General features: G+C 36.0%; 1 pseudogene; it reads left to right on the top strand.

Annotated features, from left to right (window-relative positions):
- Positions 1 to 921: 921 nt before the first annotated feature.
- On the top strand, positions 922 to 6586 carry LOC100518002 (small ribosomal subunit protein eS7 pseudogene; annotated as a pseudogene).
- The last annotated feature ends 1484 nt before the right edge of the window (positions 6587 to 8070 follow it).

Raw genomic sequence — 8070 nt, 5'->3', positions numbered from 1 at the left:
AACTCCTGTGCCATGGCCCATGAGAGAATTACGCATGAGCTGATCACACACCATGTGGGCCCCCTCCTTCACCTTGCTTTAAAATGCTTTCCTGAAACCCAGTGGAGAGTTTGGGATTTTTGAGCATTAGCTACCGCACCCTCCTTGTCTGGCATCAACAGTAAACCCTGCACTTTCCTTCATCACGACCTGGTGTCAGTAGATTTGCATTACTATGGTGCAGGTGAGCAGGTCTAAGTTTGTTTTGGTAACAGGTCCACTTATATCTCCTTTTTTTTTTTAACGCATGCTATAGTACTACACAATGCAAATTCAACCACAAAGTTGGTTGAATTTGTGGATGGAGAATGATAAATACAGAGGGTTGATTGCGAAGCTGTACACAGAAGGTGAGCAGCCCTAACTTCCTATTTAGGGATCACCTGAAACTTGTGATGATAAGCCTACAAACTAAGCATTGTGGGCTTCACTAAGCAAAGAACCCAATGGTTTGTAATGCTCTGGTTTGTTCTCTTTCAAGGGTATTTCTTCCCCCCTTCTCATTTGTTTCATCTGGGAATAATTTCCGCCCCCCAAAGGAGGACATTTTCCTTCTTAAGATGCTGTTGTCCTCTATATAGCTGCTATGTGGATAATGAATTACTGAATTTCCAGAGTAGATGTTAGGAGACCAGAGAAAGGAAACCAAACAAGTAATTATAAAAATCTTGGACAGAGATTGTGTGATAGTAAAGGTAGGGAAAGTGATGGATATATTGGAGTAGTATCAATTCATTAATATTGATGAAATGGATTTTAACTGAAATGTAACCTCATTAGTTATCATTTTAGTAACTAAACATTTGATTATATCTCACACATTGCTGAGAAATGACAAAAATAAAGTATTCTCTTCCTAGGCCGGTGGTCAACAAGGAGGGCATGTTTAGTAAGAGTGTGAAGACTGTGAAGCCCAGTGGTGGAAAAGGAAGCAAGGACCTCTAAGGGTCTCCTTGAGCTGGAAGTGAATTCTATCTTAAGGCCCAGCTAAGGGAGCTGAATATAATAGCAGTTAAAGAAACTGAAGTTGATAGTGGTCAGAAAGCTATTACCATCTTTGTTTCCATTCCTCAACTGAAATCTTTCCAGAAACACCAAGTCTGGTAAGTACTTGAATTGGAAAAAATGTTCAGTGGGAAATATATTGCCTTTAATGCTCAGAGGAGAATTCTGCCTAAGCCAACTCAAAAAAGCTGCACAAAATAAACAAAAGCATCCCAGAAACCACATTCTCACTGTTGTGCACATGTGATCCAGGGAACCTAGTCTTTCCAAGCAAAAACGTGGAAAAGAGAATCCAGGTGATACTGGATGCCAGCCAACTCATCAAGATTTATTTGGATAGGCGTTCCCTTGTGACACAGCAGGTTAAGAGTCTGGTGTCACTGCAACAACTAGGGTCGCTGCTGTGGCACAGATTCAATCCCTGACTCAGGAACTTCCACATGCCTTGGGTGTGGCAAAAAAATCAGTTATTTGGATAAAACACAGCAGAACAATGTGGAACACATGTTTAAAACTTTTTCAGTTATCCATAAAGGCGACATTAGTAATGATATTAATATTAAATAACAGCCTCTGTTGTAAACAAAAATGACAAAAATATTATTCTAAAATGTTTTTAAATAAAGTAAATTTCATAGTCTAATTTCAAAGACATTCTAGAAATAAGAGAAGCTCCATTTTGGAGGATTAATAAAGTCCCAACAAGGCAAAGTACAGCTCTTTTTCCAGAAGGTACTACCAAGTTCTTCTTATCTGAAACCACTTATCTAAGAGAATGACTTGCAACTACTTAGGTTACATCATTTTGTTTTACTGTTTTTAATACTGCCAAGCAAAGAGCCATAGAGAGATCTTAACACTTCATTAATCCCATGTGCATGCAGCACGGACCAAAATCCAGCTTTGGAAATAAGGACGAGCCCTAAGGCAAAGCCTCCGTTATATCTATCTGAAAATAAATTAAAACAAATCCTGAAAGATGAGCATGAAAGAAATACTTTGTAAATTGATTCCACAAGTCAGAAACACCCCGAGCTTTCCATAGATTCTAACAACACATGACATCAAACCCGCACAAGTCCAATGTGATCAATTAGTAATTTACCTGATACAAGAAAAAATTCAGAATTCCTACAATGTTTTATCAATAATATGCTGTACACATGAAAATTAGACCTACCAAAGCAAAAATATTGTTATATATGGTTAAGGGGAAAAAGCAGTCAATAGAGATCCACCCTAAAATGGCCAAGATGGTCGATTTAGCAGACAAAAATTTAACATCGGTATTATAAATATGTTCAAAGGACAAAAGGAAAATGCAGTCTTAGGGTAGGAATAGATAGAGAATATAGGCTAAAAATGGAAATTATACATACTAATCAGGAACCGCTGCTTCTGCCCATGAATGATTAAATATGACAGGAATTTCACTTCCTCCAAAAGTAGAAAATCCAACAAAATACAGCAAACAAATGATTTAAACACTCTACGAAAACCGAAAATGACTCTTACTACCTTAAAGAAGGGAAATAAAGTAATGCATGTAAATGCCAGAGCTTGCTGCTGGAAAGCGTTTCTATGTCATACCTCAAACAGGAGTAACCCTATCAAAGTCTTATTATCATTGAGTATAGAGACAGAAATGAGGGTTCAGGGAGGCAGAAACAACTAGAAATTGTGAAGTAGAGTAGTGGAGAAAGAGAAATTACAGAAAAAGAGAGCACACACTCCAGAGACCCAGAGAGAGGGTTCCCCTCAAATATTTGGCTGTGTACTGATCTGCACATGCATTGGAAAAACTACCCAAGATCAGAAAAGTATGAAAAGCAATAGGTCAAATGATTTCTACAGTGTATACAGACCTCACGAGCCAGAGTTTAAAGACTTTAATCAGTGAGGCATTTGATATCCAATGGGATTTCACTGACCTAAGACTACACTAAATAATTTTAAACGTAAGCCTCAAAAGTCTGAAATTCACCTAAAACTTAACTGCAACATTCTTTAAAGCAATGCAGTTCAAGTCAACATTTAACAGCATCCTACAGTCATTGAAAAATAACAAGATGAGCAAGAAGTAGGAAAATATTATGTATACCTAGAGAAAATCCATAGACACAGACAATGAAGTACCAGAAGTAATTGATATAGCAGTTAGTATATTTAAAAAGCTATAACCAAAATCATAAATTATCAAGGATTTAAAGAAAAACATAAGCATAATGAGACTAAAATCAAATGCCTAAAGATGAAAAGTATAATATCTGAAATAAAAATACAATACATAGGCTTAAGAACAGATTAGAAGACAGTGAAGAAAAGATCATTGAACAAAAGAAATAAAGATAGGAAGTAAGACTGATCTTAATCTCAAATGACATGCTTGTCTACACAGAAAATTCTAATTCATCTATAAGAAAACTAATGAGGAGTTCCCGTCGTGGTGCAGTAGTTGACGAATCTGACTAGGAACCACGAGGTTGAGGGTTCAGTCCCTGGCCTTGCTCAGTGGGTTGGGGATCCGGTGTTGCCATGACCTGTGGTGTAGGTTGCAGATGCGGCTCAGATCCCACGTTGCTGTGGCTCTGGCGAAGGCTGGTGGCTACAGCTCCGATTAGACCCCTAGCCTGGGAACCTCCATATGCTGCGGGAGCAGCCCAAGAAATGGCAAAAAGACAAAAAAAAAAAAAGAAAACTTAGTGAAATTAAAAAGTGAATTTAGCAAGGCTATGGGATCCAAGATAAATATAATATATATTAGCTGTAAAATTAGTAAATAATTTTAAAATTACAAAAATAGTATCTAAAAGCACAACATATTTAGGAATAAATTTAATGAAAGATGTGCAAGAACTGTACACAGAAAAACTATAAAAGACCCTTCGGAGAAATTAAAGATCTTAGTAAATAGGAAAATGTACATTTTTTATTGGAAAACTAAATTTTGTTAAAATATTAATTCTACTCAAATTTATCTGTGGATTTAACACGGTCCCCCCAAACCCCCCAGCAAATATAGTTTTATAGATCAATGGAACAGAACTGAGAGTCCAGAAATAGATTCATAAGCAGGTATGGTTAATTGTTTTTGATACTGATATCAACATAATCCCAAAGGAAAAGCCTATTTTTTTTTTCAACAAATCATGCTGCAAAAACTGTATTTGGCAGTTCCTGTTATGGTGCAGTGGATAAAGAATCTGACTGCAGTAGCACAATCTGACTGCAGTAGCACAGCAGCACACTGTGGGAGGTGTGGGTTAGATCCCTGGCCTGGCACAGTGGGCTAAAATGATCGGGCATTGCTAAAGCTGTGCCATAAGTCACAGCTGTAGCTCAGATTCAATCCCTGGGCCGGAAACTTCCATATACATGGTCACGACCATAAACCAAAAACTATATTAAAATAAAAAGAACCACCTTGGCTTCTACCTCACACCGTTACAAAATTTAATTTGAAACAGATTAGAGACCATAAAAAAGTTCAAACTATAGAATTTTTAGAATCACATATTAGAGGAAATATTAGTGAACAGTGGTAAAGATTTCTTAAACAAGATACAAAACACTAACAATAAAATAAAAAATTGGACTTCATCAAGATTCAGAACATCAGCTCTTCAAAAAAACACCATTAGGAAAACCAAGTAAAACTGCAAGAAAATATCTAAAATATATACACTACAACTCAAAAATAAGGCAACCGCTCTAATATTTAAAAATGAGTAATGGACTTGAGTGGACATCATCAAATACATATACATGAATAAATATACATGTGAAAGATGTTTAGTGCTGATAGTCATCAAGGCAATGCAAATTAAAACCACAATGGGACAGCATAAGATATCACCAGAAAGGCTAAAAACTTTAAGCTGAGTTTGGAGGGAATGCAGAACCAACTTGAAACCTCAAAGTTTGTCAGAGTATAAAATGGTAGAACTGGATAAGCAATGAGATCCTGCTGTATAGCACAGGGAACTATTATCTAGTCACTTGTGATGGAACATGATGGAAGATATGAGAAAAAGAATGTGTGTGTGTGTGTGTGTGTGTGTGTGTGTGTCTGGGTCACTTTGCTGTACAGTAGAAATTGATGGAACATTGTAAATCAACTACAGTAAAAATAATAACATAAAATGGTAAAACCACTTGGGAAAGTCATTTGAGAGTTTCTTTTACACATACACTTACCATATGATCCAGAAATCCCATTCCTAACTATTTACTTAAAAGAAATAAAATCATGTGACCACAGCAAGCATTATATATACAAAGAGTCATAGATATTTCCTATTTCCCAACTAAAAATAATCTAAATATCCAAGAGCAGGTGAATGGATAAATTGACATTTTTCTATGAGTACTGCTCAGTAATAACACCAAAATATTAAATGTAATACATGCAAAAAACAAAGACAAATTTTAAAAACACACCAGTCAAAAAAAAAGCTAGATCTAAAACAGGATATACTGTATGATTTCAGTTATGTGAATTTCTAGAACTGAGAGTATTATTTTAATGATTGCATGACTCTTGGGGTAGCGGGTAGGAAGACCAGCTGCAAGAGAGACTGAGGATACTTTCTGGTAGTACTGAAAATGTCTTGACTGGGATGATAGTTTCACTGAGTACATATATTTTTCAAAACTCACCAACTGCACACACACAATAGAAATCCTCAATTAAGTTCATTTTAAAGGAACTCGTAATCTTTCTAACTTTACTGCAAATTGGTAAAAACTGTATGTGTATATATATGTATGGAGAGAGGCAGAAAGAGATGGAAATACATACACACACACATACACACACACATGCATATATATAAATAACCAGGTCTCTTGGCCAGAGAGGGTAGGTATCCATTTCCAAAAAAGGGTATGTTAAATGATTAATCAGAAAGGGCAGTTATTTTGTTGACTTAAGTACACTTTTCTTTTCCATTTATTACTTCATTTTCCTCTTCTGTAGGTCTCTATGTTCCCTAATAAATGAACTTAATATAAAGTGATTAATAGCCACACATAAGAGAAGAAATATTAGCCAGGTTTGTTACGCTGCCTGCAGCTGATACCCAGTGGTCTGACTGCACGATCAGCAATGCCACTGCTGTGGTCTGGATGTGACTCTCCCTCCCAAGTTTCTGGGTTGAGAGTCTAATTCCCTGTGTGATGGTATTAGAAGGTGAGACCTTTGGGAGGTGATTAGGTCACAAGGGGAGACCCCTTGTGAATGGAATTAGTGTCCTTGCAGAAGAAGCCAGAGAGAGCTTCCTTGACGCCTCTTTCATGTGGAGTTACAGCAAAACAGGCCCTCACTAGACACCAAATCTGCTAATGCCATAACCTTGGATGTCCCAGCCTCTAGAACTCTGAGAAAATGTTTGTTATAAACCACCTTGTTTATAGCATTTTTGTTGTAGGAGCCAAAGCGAAGACAGCCACAGACCTAATGTCGCTTGGTTTCCAGTTAGGTGACCGTGATCTCCTCCACGGCCAGTTGTCACCAGAACTGATGCTTGAAAACATAATGTGACTTACTGCGGCGATGGTTCTCAAGGAAATTCATTTTTTAAATTTAACCAGAACATAGCAATTCACAGCATCTCTTTATAGATAATATTCACTATAGTTTAAAATAGTACATTCTTTTTTAAAAATAAGTTTTGTTGGCGTATAGTTGACTTACAAAGTTGTGTTAGTTTCAGGTGTACATCAAAGTAAATCAGTTATACATATACCCACTCCTTTTCAGTATATGTTTTTACACAGTATTGAGTAGATTGCCCTGTGCTATAAATTAGGTCCTTGTTACCTATCTATTTTATATGTAATAGTGTGTATATATCAGTCCCAATCCCCATGGTCCCCCTTTTTGGTCACTAAAAATATATCTGTTGAATAAACAAATGAAGTCTATAAAATATCAATAATCTGCCCATTTTTCTTATTAGCATAAATATAAAGCAGCCTATATTATACCACAAAAAGTTACAGAATATTTAAATATTTACATTATAGCAAACTGTAAATTGAAATAAGTGTTTTAATATCTCAAATTACCATAGTATTTTTAAATATCTATTCCTAAAAAATTTTAAAGAAAAAAAAGTGGTGATTTTTTTTCGAAAAAAAATCCCATTATCTTTATTAATTTATTCATTCAACAAATATCTATTGATTGGATACCTTCGATGCTTGAGGTACTGTTGTAGATGCTTAGGATTCATCAATGAGAAAGACAGACTAATTCTGTATGGAGTTTATATGCTAGCTTGGAGAGAAAGATGTCTTCAACATGATGCATTAGTAAAATATTTGATAGAAAAGAAATTAGTAAGTGCATTGGGGAAAAACTAAAAAGGAAATGAGAGGAAGAGATATCAAGAGTGACAGGTGTTCCCGTCGTGGCGCAGTGGTTAACGAATCCGACTAGGAACCATGAGGTTGCGGGTTCGATCCCTGCCCTTGCTCAGTGGGTTAACGGCATTGCCATGAGTTGTGGTGTAGGTCGCAGACACGGCTAAGATCCTACACTGCTATGGCTCTGGCGTAGACTGGCAGCTGCAGCTACAGCTCCAATTAGACCCCTAGCCTGGGAACCTCCATATGCCACGGGAGCAGCCCAAGAAATGGCAGAAAGACAAAAAAAAAAAAAAAAAAAAAAAAAGAGTGACACAGTTATATGAATGAAATCCTCATACCTGATCAACTCTATTTTTCCATCATATTAATATTTTAATAAAATATTTTTAGTGCAAACAGATGCTATGTTAAAAATGTAATATCCATTGGGTCAATCTGACTCAAGTGTTGTTACAGAATAAACAATCCTTTAAATTGCAATTCCCTTGGAATTCCAATTGAATTAAATTTTATTATGTTTTATCTTATATATCATATGAAATAGTCACAAGTTCAATTAAAAAATACTTAATGTCTATCACTTTCAGTTTTCTATGAACTTTTTCCATATAAAAGAGTTGAGCTGCAATTTTATCATTTATTTCTCTGCTCAAG

Source organism: Sus scrofa, chromosome 2, assembly GCF_054392235.1.
Source record: "Sus scrofa isolate SSC_HxYL_T2T_F1_AM1 chromosome 2, Sscrofa_HxYL_maternal_Yorkshire_Landrace_v2.0, whole genome shotgun sequence".
NCBI classification, from domain to species: Eukaryota; Metazoa; Chordata; class Mammalia; order Artiodactyla; family Suidae; genus Sus; species Sus scrofa.
The sequence above is the reverse complement of the archived record's forward strand: the minus strand, read 5'-3'. Positions and strand labels throughout refer to the sequence as shown.